At 43.3% G+C, this 13,830-nt stretch overlaps 1 protein-coding gene across 1 annotated transcript in view; it reads left to right on the forward strand.

The window, feature by feature from the left end:
• The first annotated feature begins 773 nt into the window (after positions 1-773).
• The window catches only part of Pth2r (parathyroid hormone 2 receptor), a 99,740-nt gene continuing 86,683 nt past the window's right edge, over positions 774-13,830 (forward strand). The window contains exons 1-2 of the mRNA XM_087903788.1: positions 774-1,350; positions 1,623-4,057. The gene's annotated coding sequence lies outside the window, so the exon portion shown is untranslated. The remainder of the gene's footprint in view (positions 1,351-1,622; positions 4,058-13,830) is intronic.

Raw genomic sequence — 13,830 nt, forward strand, 5'->3', positions numbered from 1 at the left:
CGGGTCTAAAAAGGGGGTTTGCAAAGCACCCCACTAATTTGCTAATTTGGCTAAGGTAAGAATAATAGTACAAAGTATGATAGTACTCCTGCAGGCAGATCCCCAAGCCAATGTAATGATGTCTTTTATAGGCCAGTCAGCATCAGACATTTGTAGCAAGTTGCGGAGAGTGGAGGGACTGCAGGGATGCTCCCCTCCAGGACTTAATAAAGAAAAAAAATTAGACAGATAGGGAGGCAACAGAAGAGGACAGCTGCAGAGACTGTGCACCTCAGACAGAGCAGCCCCTGAGTGGCCGAATATGGACTTAAGCTGCCACCACCTGGGCCAATTAAAAAAAAAACAAAAACAAACAAACAAAAAACAATGAGGAGGAATGGCCCTACAGGGCTTTGGGCTCGAGACACTTCCCAAAGCAGCTGCTGAGCAGAAGCAGTCAGAGAATGGAACGGGCACTGAATGCAGCCGGCTACTTAAATGGTGCTCTGCCCACCTGAGAGGCCTACGCAACAGCCACAGTGACAATACTGAAATTCCCCCACTTGCTTACGCTATGCACCCAGGTGTCTGATTCTGGGATGTATGGGAAAAAGGGGAGGAATTCCCCTTTGCTATGTCTAAAACATTTGACTATGGACTGAGTACTCTATGCTATCAATAAACCACCTTATGAACTGTAGATCTGGCATCAAAAGCCTTTTTGTTTTCACTCCCCCTGCTGTTTCCCCTGCAGGGAAAGTAGGCTGCTCTCAGCCTTTGCCACCTGTCTGGGCAAGGCCCCTACAGACAGCAATGAGCCAGATGGGAGCAGCCCCAGGATAGCAGGCAGGGCAGGCGCCGACGGCGCTTCAGGCTGGAGAGGCTCAGGTAGGCTGGCGGGTGCCCCCACCTCACCGGAATTTGGAACAGATCCAAGGCCAGCAGTGCAAATTCAGTGGCCAATGAGGCAGAACCACGAGGAGCGGAACCTCAAGGAGCTGACCAGAGCCGCACAGCAAAGAGGGGCAAGGAATAGCAGCTAGAGTCCCTGGGAGAAGACCAGGAGAAGGCCGAGGAGCCCGCACCCAGCGCCGCCACTGCCACTGTAGCAACGACCCCTCTGTCACCAGACTGAGCAGGAGGAGTCCTGCACAGCCAGAATAAGCGCAAGCCTCCTAGTCAATGGAGGTGGGCTTCAGAGAGGCAACAACTGATGCCACCTCGATGAGGAGGGGCGGGGGACACGGAACTAATAGTCTTCTTAAAGGTACATCGGCCTTTTGATACAAACTACGGATGGCAGAGAAACTTTTTCTCACCATGACTAAGAAGATCAAAGAAGAAATCTTCCCGAGGTTTGGCCTGCCCAAGGTAATCAGAATTTATGGTAAAACTACCTTGTTGCCCAGAAAAGTCAGGACATGGATAAGACTGGGAAAAATTACATTATGCATACAGACCCCAGAATTCAGGACAGCTAAAAAGGATAAATAATAGAGACCCTAAGCCTTAGAACTGGCATTAGAGACTGGGCACAGCTCCTCCTCCTAGCCCTGCTCTATGTAGATCCAATATGGGGGACCACCCCACCTCGGCTTCCTAAGGCCCCTCATGACCCATCTGCTCACAAACCCATTCTGCAGGTGCAGTTGAAGGCTCTCCAGATCTCCAAGCCCAGGCATAGAGACCCCTGGCCACCCTGACACTCGGAAATCTCGCATTCGTTCCAGAATTGATGCCTGGGATGTATCCAGAGGGACATGAAAAAAAGCGCAGCACCCCACAGCCAGAACAGCAGCTGCCCGCTCATACCTGCAATCCATGTCTCCTCAAGCCCTTGCTTTGATACCCCTGCCCTCACCCCTGATGTCTGTCAATTAGTAGCAGGGCTAGCCTCCTGGGATATCTGAGATGCATATCCCCCACAGCTGCCCCTGGAGGCTGGCAGAAGATTTTCCCCTAGAGAAAATATTCGGGTGTGGGGGTCCAGAACACAGATGCCACCTGGGAAAGCTAGATTTTTATACTATGATTCCTGAAAATATAAAATTACAATGCTCCATGTGGAGCACAGGGACATGTGACATCTCCCACACTTGTCTCCCAGGGGCCAGCAATGGGACTGTCTCCGTGGATGTTGGGAAGGACTTGGGACATGAGATGATATTTAAAACCAAGTACTATCTGACCAGAGCCTGTTGCTGCCGACCAGATTAGACTCCCCTAAAGGGGTCCTAATTAGTCCTGCTGCTGCCCGCTGGACTAAGCTACTCTCCCTACTTCTCTGTCGGAACCTCCCAACGCCAGCCCGGGCACCTGGAAATCTCACACCTGTTCCAGGTTGGCGATTCTATGTACTTTTGGAGACACAAGTCCCAGAACCTTGAACGTCGCTGGAAGGAACCCTACACCATGCTTCTTAAGACATCTACTGCCCTCAAAATAGAAGGTATTGCAGCCTGGATCCACGCGTCTCACGTCAAGCCTGCACCTCCACAGGACGACCCAGGACCTTCCAAATGAAAGCTTCAGCGTGCCCAAAATCCTCTCAAGAAGGCCTGATTCTGCCAGGCTTGCTGATCTTTGCCCTGATGTTTATACCTTAGTCCAGGACTTAACCTGGACCCTGACTAACTTTGAGACTAGGCAAGCCTTAAGGCTAGCCACTGGAGTTCATCCCCTGAATACCTGGTTCCCCCAGCTAACTTTTGACCTATGTGTTTTAGCAAAAGACTCTTGGGAGGATACTGAGCAATCCCCGGAAACTCTTGTCCTACATGCAAATATTCTAAATGATATATTTGTCTGGGGAAAAAAAGCAAACTCTGAAGTACAGGGGGGCCTAAAGTATTTTATTATGCTGTCTGATAATATAAAACCAATGTCAATGTCTCCTGGTTGGGGGTTAGCAAAAAGCACGAAATGGTTAACAGGTAATACTTGGGGTTTACAGTTGTATGATCCAGGAAGTAAAGACATAGGAATTCTGTTCACCCTGCGAATTGTTATAACACCTCCCATGGCCATGATACTAGGGCCCAACCCAGTATTACCTGACCAGGGCCAGCTAGCCCCTGCTGAGATAGCCCCCTTTGCCAGGGCCCTGGGCCCCACTCCTAGTGCTAAGAACCCTTCTGCAACTCCTGCTTCATTGCTGGCAACCTCTAATACAGGCCAGCAACTGTTTAGTCTGATAATGGGAGCCTTTTCTTTGCTAAATAGTACTGACCCCAGCTTGACATAATTTTGCTGGCTATGCCTGTCAGCAGGACATCCCTATTATGAGGAAATAGCCTCATCTGGCAGTTTCAACCATATCAGCTCTTATATGTCCTGCAATTGGGGACAAACCTAACTCTCCCAAGTCCCAGGACAACAGGGCCTGGTGCCCTCTATTGATCTATGATGGGCCTACAACACTGGTTTGTTGATTTCTGTGTACAGATCCAGTTAGTTCCCCAAATTTACTAATATCTCAAGATTGAGATATTTGTCCAAATAAGAGGAGGGAATGTAAGATTTTAGACAATTCTGAAGCCATTTCTGACAATTCCAAACCCTCTCAGCCTCTGTGAGCCTCAGTGCTTCTCCTCCTCCCCTGGGAACCAAGGACCTAACAGCTACACATGCACGTACTCAGTTCCTGAACAATTACCCATACACGTATGTTTTGATTCAGTCCCCTGGGAAACGGGGTCAAAATGACCTCTTACCTCATCTGATCTAACAATAGTTCTCCAGTCAATTATTGGTATTAGCCCTTTTCAAATAAGCCAATCATAATGGTCAAGGAACAACCCCTCTTGTTTCTATGGGGCCTTCTCCTTTAAAAGTAGACTGTACCAGTTAGTCGGGGTCTCTCAGCTTCCCGAATGCTGGGGGACCCCTGTCATGAGGATTAATAAAATCCTCATGCTTTTGCATTGGCTATGGTGTATGAGATGGTCTCTGGGGGCGACTCCTTCTTGGTTTGGACACTAGAGTCCAACAAGATGTCCCAGATGTCTGATCTGAGTTCTACATCCAGAACAGACTCAAGACTGCTGCCTGAGATGATCGAGACTCACAGGATACTTCAGTCAGGACTTGATTATAACTCTAAATTTTCTTTATGTCCCCATAAGATTATCAGCGCCCTCAACCAGCAGGAAGTAGCCTGAAATACTACGCCCACATTCCCAACAAATGGACTATGGGTATTTTCCTTTGTTTAAAAAAAAAAAAGAGGGAAATGGTACGAGAGAATTGTCTGTATTCTGTCAATTATGTATTTTAATAAAATGCTGATTGGCCAGGCAGGAAGTAAATATAAAATATACATAGAGTCTGGATTATGTTTATTACTGTGTTTTCTTTGAATTTTTGACTGTAAAGAAACTAAGTATAGAGAGATATTTTATTGTACATGCTGCTAAGATAAACCAACATATATATTTTAAAGGTATCTTGACTTTAAAATTTGGGTCTAAGGATTTGTTGCTTTGAAAAAGAGGTTCTACTTTTGTTTCCAGCAGCCTCATCCAACACCTGGTATGTCAATAAAATTCATGGTTCCATCCAGTGCATAGGTTTCATATACATGCTGCCTTGTCTGACTTTAAATTGGTGCTAGGGTTCTGAACTCAGGTTCCCATGCTTGTATGGCAAGTACTTACTGACTAAGCCATCACCCAGGTTCTCTTATTATCTTGATTTTGTGCCATTTGATACATATCTAAAATAAATCAAGTCTTAAGGCCAAGATTAGTCTCATCTACCTTTGGTTTTTGTAGTAACATAATGGGTTGAAGCATCAAACCAGACCCTCTTGATTTCTAGCTCCTTACCACCAACAAGCTTGACAAGGATTCAGGGATCAGGCAAATACCAGGTATAAACAAAACATTTTCCTGGAGAAACCTGAGATCATTCAGCACAAATTCCCTAAGTAATTCTATTCTCAAGCAGTAGAATGAATTTTGGTTAAAATAAACCAACAACACAAGTTTCCAAGTAATATATGGAGAAATTGCTCAAACAAAAGGGATAATTTTAATTTTGGAGGATCTCTTATTCTTATCTCATTATCTGTTTGTATATTCACCCTCTTTCATTATTTTCTGACAAGCCATATCTTCTGTAAATCTGTAATGATAAGATCATTTAAAATAAAACAGTTGATAATCTTCCAAAAACCAATTAATATTTACTACCTATGCTTACTTACCTTCCACCCTTTCCTTCCCTCCCTCCTTCTTTCCTTCTTTCCTTTATGAGACAGTGTCTCTACACAGTACTGACTGTCCCCGAACTCCCTGTGTAGACCAAATTGGCCTGAACTCACAGAAATCTGCCTGTCTTCACCTCCTTAGTGCTGTGACTATGGTGGGTGCCACTTCAACTGGCTAATCCACTCTCTTTCTATTCCTAGTAAACACTGTTGGTGTTGATATATTTGTTGAAATTGTTGTCAGTAGTGTGAGGAAGGCGCTTAGCTTCTTCTGGAATCAAGTGCTGAGTCATTGGAACACTGTGGTCTATGGTGAATGTTTTTGTTTGGGGTGAGATTGGAATGGGATTGGAATTTGGAAGACGAAAAAAGTATCTAGACACCAAAGCTCTCAGGTTGACGAGAGTTTGTATAAGTTGTTAGAATCACTTTTGGGAGAATGAAACCCCAAGGATGTTGGAATGGAATGTGGTGTGAAATAGCATGTTGGGTTTGATATGCCCTGGGAATTTGGGCAACACCACTGAGAGAAAATGAGTTTAAGCATAGTTTGCCCGCACTTAATTCCACATGCTTTGCCCCATGTTACATTTAATCTACATCTTTCACGGTAATGAACCATAATGGTGAACATAACATCTACAGACTCCTGAGTCCTGGCTGATCATTCAGCCTGGAAGTCATGATCCTGGGCCTTTCCAACGCTGAATGTTTATAAAGAGATTTACTTTTGGTTACCTCTCACCCCATTCCCTGATAACAATGCCTTCTCCCCATGTAGAGAGTGGAACTACAAATGTTTGTGCTGATATTGTCCAGCTCTTAATATTTGTTTTAGTCTTTCTTCAGGGCTTTAAATCTATCTTAATTGTCCTTAAGAAAATAACATTTTTTAGTAGGTTTTAAATTTTATCACCTGAAAAAATTAAATTCTTCCTAGAACTCAACCTATTGATTGACCTGTGTTGCAGACCATGCTGAAATATAGATTAATAAAAGCAACACTATATCATGGTAAATATATCCAGAGACTAGCAACACACTTGTGTATTTGAAAACAGAATGAAATATGAATTTTAAGAAGGGATGTCTTCATTCTTCAAATGTCACCTGTAGGTTGATTGTAATAGACATTGCTATTTTGCAATATGTTGCCATAATATCCTGAGAAATACAGAAATATTGTACAGTTATTAAATTAGTCATCCGTACCTCTTTGGGACTATGTACAATGACAGTATGTGTCTGTCTCCTGTTCAGTGCTGTGGGTTTATGATTTGGGTCATAGCACGAGCTATTTGCATTGCTTTCTAGGACACTTATTTGGATGTTTATCTTGACTAGGTAATCTGGGTAAAAATTGTGCTACTCAGATCATTAGGGATGGGATAAAATAAATTATATTTGTTGTTATTTTGGTATTTTTTTATTTTGCTCATGACTCTTAAAGAAGCTTCCATTGTTTCATTTTAACCCAGAGAAACTTATTTTAGAAATGTAAAAATAAAAATAAAAATTATTTGTTTATTTTGATTTCTGTTTGAAACAGGGTTTTGCTATATAGCTTATACTGGCCTGGAGGTCCCTATGTAATTCAGATTGATCTGGAACTGACATTGGAAAATCAACCCTTTCCTCCCCGACAGTTTCTTTTGGTTATTCTGGTGTTTTATCAAAGCAACAGAAAGCTAAGATGATATCCAAGTCTAACAAAGAGTTTTAGAAGTGTTGCTGTCTTGTTATTTTAAATTGTCATCCCCTTTACCTCCCAGTGCCAGCCAGACCAATTCCTTTAGGATTTCCTCCCACAGTGTCTCAATTCTGTCTTTCCTTGCCTTTCCCCAATTATCATTTTCATTCTCAGAGCTTGCACCTGCCTTTTCTCCTCTGTACCAACTGATATTCCATGACCCATCACATTCCTCTAAATTCCCCTTCTGCAAATGTTCTGCTTTTCACTCTTGAAGGCCTTTTTGCCTGAAGAGAAAGCGTCCAGTGTTCCTCACATGGCCACTTTCTACATTGTTCCATTACTTCCTCTGGAAATCCCCTCTCACCTACACAGGAATTAGAGGATATTCACTGTTTCCAGGGATCCCACTTACAAGCACACTGGTGATAGGGTAGATGCTTTTCCTTTTTTGGTGTTCAGCATAGCCTGGTGTGTGGTGCTTCTCATTGCAATTCCTTCTTTCAGATCCTTGCTTCCTCTCCACAAGGATCTGTTCCCCCAAAACAAAGAGAACAGGCTTTCTTACAAAGGGGAATTCCTTCTTAGCCATGCAACAAGGGACTTACAGTTCTTTCTACTTCTCATTTTTCTGTTCTTGCTAACATGGAACCTGTCTTGCTGTTTTTACATTATGTACAGCATACCAGGCTCAATACTGAGCTTGTGCTCTTTGGGAAATGCTCTCCTTTAGCACCCCGCCTGAGGAACTTTTCAATCTTCTCCGTTTCTTCTTGGAAGCTGTCTCAGACACTGTTTTATTGCTGTGAAGAGACACCATGACCAAGGCAACTCTTATAAAGGAAAACATTTAAATGGGGGCTCGTTTAGTCCATTAGGGTGCCATGTCATTGGACTGGTCAATGAGAACCATCCTGATCTGCTGGCAGAGAGAGAAACACACCTGGCTTGGCATGTGCTCTTAAAACCTCAAAGCCCACCCTCAGTGACACACTTCCTCCAACAAGGCCACACCTCTTAGTCCTTTCAAACAGTGCCACGCCCTGGTGACCTAGCAATCAAATTTACAAGCCTATGAGGCAATTGTTATTCAACTTACCACAGAATCTTCAAACTCTCTTCTACCTCACAGCTGTGTTTTAAGGTACCTTATTTTATTAATGTTGATAATTCTTTCTTTATATTAAAACCAATGTATTTCTGTGTTTAGCCCTGTTTATTTCTTACAGAGATCTTTTCTGTCTAAAAAGTACCTAGCATAAATTGTTTCGTTTCTTAAAAATAGTAATCAAATTATTTTTTCAAGGCTTCCAGAACATTCTTTTAGAGTACAATAAACAAGTAGATTGTTCAGTGTTCTTTCTTAATCTGTTTTCGCATTAAAAGACTGTCATTTTTTGCAAACTAGGTTAATCTCTTGTCTCAGTGATATTTGGTTCAAAAGTCTCAAAAGAAATTATCCAAGATGTAGCATGCTGCCTGAAATGTGACTACCTTTGGTTGGACAAGAATCTCTTTGTGAGGGGTGACTTGACTTGGAAATTTTCTCTGTGGGGGAAATAAACAATTGAATGAGGGCGCTCTGACTACCTCTGTGAGTTTCCTGACAAAAACAGAGGATAGAAAGTGAAAACAGTAGTCAGGGCTGAGATCTCTGCTTCCGGTTGTGCTCTATCTACAAGTTACTCAGCTTTCTGAGCTTAAGTTTTCCTATTTAAATGGGTACCACCACTAAAGCAGGAACCTTAGTTTAACCTATGTTTTAGGGTTGTTTGGAGATCAAGGTATTTTGTTGATATGTTTTTTTCAAAATTTATGCTTATGAAAGGAATTTGTAAAATAATACAATTAGAAAGCGTGAGATATTAGTTTGATTGGTCATTTAATCTCTGACGATGGCTCATTAAAACATATTTTCCATGCAAACAACATTCTTATCATTAAAACTATTTTTATGGCAAAAATATGGTCAGAGATATGCAGGAATGATTGAAATCTTGGAAATTGAGGGACTTTGTTTTTCAAGCCCTGATATTTCAAGATCCATGGTATGTGTGTGGGGATGGATCTTGACAAAGAATGAGCCATCTTTGAGAAAGCCATATAATTTTGGAAAGAAAAAGTGGAACTGAAAGGGCAAAAGGAATTTTCTGTTTAGTCAGCACCAATCAGGACTCCCTCCTGGCTGCATGTGGTGAAATGATTAGGAAAAACCCATTGTTCTCATAGTCTATGTGAGTAGATACATTAGCTCTTCGCACCACGAGGACAAGAGTTGTGCAGTTGGGTGGCATCTGCTCATCACTGCATGGCAGAAAGCACAGCCACTGAGTTCAGAGTCTACGATTGGAGCAGCACTGACACTTCATATGGCATGACCTCAGGCTGTTCAGTTTGAATGACACAACATGTTTCTTTTCATTTTAAATGAATGGGTATTTTGCCTCTATGTATGTCTGTGGTCCACATTTGTGCCTGGTGTCCTCATAGGCCAGAAAAGGGTTCGACAGCTCCTAAAATGGATATGGATGGTTGTAAACCACCATATGGTTGCTAGGTACTGAGCCTCAGTTTTAGGGAAGAATAGCCAGTGCTCTCAGTCACGGCTCCATCTCTCCAGCCCATAGAGGAATCATTTCTAATGGGGCTTTTCTGTGGCTAATGAATCGGTTGGTAGTGATGTGTGGAATATTAGGAGGGAGACTCGAGAGTGTCAGTTGTCTCTGTTTGGTTTCTCTGTGGACATTTTCCATTTTTCTTGCAGCAAGGTTGTGAAATTCCCGCCATGAGAGTGAATCCTGGAGGTTAAAGTTAACAGCTGATGGTTTTGTAAGGCTGTGCTAAATTCTACTGCATTTTCTAGTCTGAGCAATCAAAGACCTTAAACAGAGAGGAGACTCAGGCCCCAGCTCTCAATGGGAAGTGCATGTCAAGGAATTTAGAGGACACATTTGAAAACCCCAAATGGATAGTGAAGGGGGAACAACAGGTAGTAAAAGGCTGGCTAAGGAGAGCAGGCTTGAGTGGGTGGGTGGTTTATCAGCATTAACAAGGAATTTCTCACCTAATTATTCAAGAAAAAGGCAAGTTTTTGTTATTTTATAATTTAGGGCAAATACAGATTGAAGAAAGGGGTGCCAAATGTGCAATTGTCTAACATTTTAATTTTCTTCAGACTTTATCTTGCCTGGGTTGGGTCTTGTGTTTATTAGTTATTCCCCTTAATCCCCAATAGAGGAAAAAAAAATAAGAATTGCTATGGCTTCTTTTTCATTGTTTTCTAAAGCTACAAATTAATTACTGAGCACTTTATAATAGGCTTTGAAAATTTTTAATTATAAATTGAATTTGATAGCCGTTGTGAAGGTACTCACAGACACCAAGCATACTTGTCATTTGTATAATTCTGCCGAGCTGAGAGAAGTTTTGTTGGTATGGCCATTACTTCGGTTGTCACATGAGCACTGTGAGGTGAGCAGTCATTTTTGATAGCAAACTTTCCAGATTAAACAGAGAGTAAGTCACTTGCCTGTGAACTATGCACATTGGTGTGGACTCTAGACAGAGGTCCTTCCCTGGGTAGAGCCCCATTTCCTCACACATGTACCTGGGCCAAGTCCCCACTTTAAATACCCATGATTCTCCTTGCCCTTTGTTGCTGTCATTTTCCAGAGCTTCAGGCAGAGAATTTCCAGGCCCGACTCTCAGATATTACAGCAGAGGGAACTGGCCAATTTTTTTGCTAGAAGTCCTTGACATCTGGGGTTGATGAATGGGATTCCTCCCCGGGTAAATGGCAAGAGGCTCTGTTCACTCAGCTGTAAATCCCTCTTTATTTCTTACCCTCACAGGGAGCTGTAGTTGTGATTTTAGAGGTATCATCAAACTTTTGTCCTTTGTCCCCCTTTAAAATATCTTCCGCATTAAAAAGATTGATTCTTGGGTTGAGAAGACAGTTTATCTGGCAGAGCACTTGCCTCATAAGGCTGATGACTGGAGTTTGGTCTCCAGAGCCTGTGTAAAAAGGTCTGGGACAGTCAGGGATGGGCTCCCTCTCACGGTATGGGTCTCAAGCTGGACCACTTATTAATTGCTTGCTCCCACAATTTCTACATCACCTTTACTCCAGCACATCTTGAAGGCAGGGCAAATTGTAGGTCGAAGGTTATGTGGTTGGGTTGGTGTCCCAATCCCTCCAGAGGAAGCATTGCCTGGTTATAGTAGATGGCCACTTCAGACTCTGTAAGCCCCATTGCTAGGTGTGGTGGTTTGAAAGAAAATGACCCCAAAGGGACTGACACTATTAGGAGGTGTGGCTTTGGTGGAGGAGTTGTGCCACTGTGGGGGAGGGCTTTGAGGTCTCTTTTGCTAAACTTACCTCAGTGTGACTTTCAGTTGACTTCCTGTTTTCTGCAAGATGTAGCACTCTTAGCTCCAGCATCACATCAGCCTGCAGCTCCCCACCATGATGGTAATGGACAGAACCTCCGAACTGCAAGCAAACCACCTCAATTAAGTATTTTCCTTCTAAGAGTTGCCGTGGTCATGATGTTTCTTCACAGCAACCAAAACCCTAACAAAGACAGCAGGAGTGTTAGCTAGGGTCACCCTCATAGATGCTTAGGAGTTTCCATTCCACTAGGTTTCTAGCTCATCGCAGAGATGCTCCTGATTCCAGTTGTCTCTCATAGTATTCTCTCCCTCCAGCCTCCCCTGACCTGATCCCTCCTGTTCCTAAGCCCACCTTCCATCCCGAACCGCCCACCCCACCCCCCACTGTCCACCTGTGATATTTATTCTGTTTCCCCTTCCCAATGAGATTCATGTTTCCCCCTGAACCTTCCTTGCTTCTTATCTTCTTTGGGTCTGTGGGTTGTAGCATAGTTACTGAAGTTACCTGGCGCGAGTGAGAAGCAAACACGAACATATAACAAACCTGCTTAGAGTTTATTCCGGTCAGTGTACAGGCCTGGTGAGGTCGGTGTGCAGAGAGAGGGCTTGAAGATGGTGCGTCAAGCTTTTAAAGGTTGCCTAGCGCAAGCACACAGGGGGATGACGTGGTTGCATCATACGCAGATGGCGGAACTCACGCATGCATGCAAGGGCTCACACAGTTGTGTCAGAAGTAGGTGATGCAACCCTGCCACGCGTGGGTCATGCAGGGTCCTTTAAGATTCCCCGGGGCCATTAGGCATTTCTGCCAGAGGGCTTGTGTGCGTGGCCCTGGAACTGGGAAGTGTCAGCCATGCTGTGTGGCTGAGTCATTACAATTACTCTTTACTTTACTGCTAATATCCACTTGTGAGTACATAGCACGTTAGTCTTTCTGGGTCTGGGTTACCTCAGTCAGGATAATCTTTTATAATCCCATCCATTTTCCGGCATATTTCATGATATAATTTTTATTTTGGTTTTTAGAGACTGGGCTTCTCTATGTAACAGCTCTGGCTGTCCTAGAACTGACTTTGTAGATCAGGTTGGCCTCAAACTCACAGAGATCCACCTGCCTCTGTCTCCCGAGTGTTGGGATTAAAGGCATGGACCATTACTGCCCAGCTGATGTCATTGTTTTTAACAACTGAGTGATATTTCACTGTGTAAATGTACCATGTTTTCTTTATCCATATTCTTTGGTTGATGGATATCTAGGTTGTTTCTAGTTTTTGCTTATTATGAATAAGGTTGCTATGAACATAGTTGTCCTTGAGGTATGGTGGAGCGTCTTTTGGGTATATGCCTAGGAGTGGTATAATTTACTCTTGAGATAGGTCTTTTCTCAATTTTCTGAGTAAGCACCTTATTAATTTCTAAAGTGGCTGTAGAAGATGGGATGTAGAATCCTATCAGCAAGGAAGGAGTTCCTCTTGCTTCACATCCTCTCCAGTCTGAGATGTCACTTGTGATTTTGATCTTGACCCTTTTGAGGCTCCACAACCAAGAGACCTAGGATAGAACCAAACATGCCTGGCAAAAACAGTCAATGAGGGGGCATTCTGCTATACTTATAGATTGTTGCCTGACCCAGTTGTCAGCAGAAAAGCTTCACTCAGAAACTGATGGAAGCAGATGAAAAGATCACAGTAAACATTAGGTGGAGATCGGAGAATCCTGCAGAAGAAGGGGAAGGGGGATTGTGGGAGCCACAGGGATCAAGGACACCATAAGAAAACCCACAGAATCAGTTAGCCTTGGCTCATAGAAGATCACAGAAACTGAACAGCCCACCCAAAAGTGTGTATGGGACTGACCTAGGCCCTCTGCAATATGTTACTGCTTTGTGGCTTAGTCTTCTTGTGGGACTCCTGACAATGGGAGAAGGGACTGTATTTGACTCTGTTGCTTACTCTTGGTACCTTTCCCTCCTACTGGGCTGCCTCTTCTGGCCTTGATAGGAGAAGAGGTGCCTAGTCTCTGGGCAACTTGATATACCATGGCTGGTTGATATTCATGGGAGGCTTGCCCTTTTCTGGGGAGAAAAGGGGAGGAGTCGATGGGGGTTAAAAGGTGGAGGGACTGGGAAGAGAGGAGGGAGGGAGAGGAAACTGTGATTGCTGAAATAAAAAGTCTGGGAGAGATGGTACATACTTATAATCCCAGTACTTGGGAGATTGAAGACACATGAGACTTTAGGATTGGTTGGTCAGTCAGCTTGGCCTATTTGGTGAGTTCCAGGCTAATAGGAGACTTTATTTCAAACAAAACAGAACAAGAGACTTTATTTCAAACAAAACAGAACAAGAAACACACACACACACACACACACACACACACACACACACACACACACAGAGCCATCCCTGCATGCATGAATATACATACACACATACACGAACAATAGGTGATATACTAATTGACTAATTTGGCCATTTTTATACTTAAGATCCTCTGACTATTTGAAATTTGCTCTTGGAGCATCCTGACTTCTGAAGAGAGGTAGAGCTGTCAATCAAGA

Source organism: Myodes glareolus, chromosome 1 (genome assembly GCF_982192425.1).
Source record: "Myodes glareolus chromosome 1, mMyoGla1.1, whole genome shotgun sequence".
Lineage (NCBI taxonomy): Eukaryota > Metazoa > Chordata > Mammalia > Rodentia > Cricetidae > Myodes > Myodes glareolus.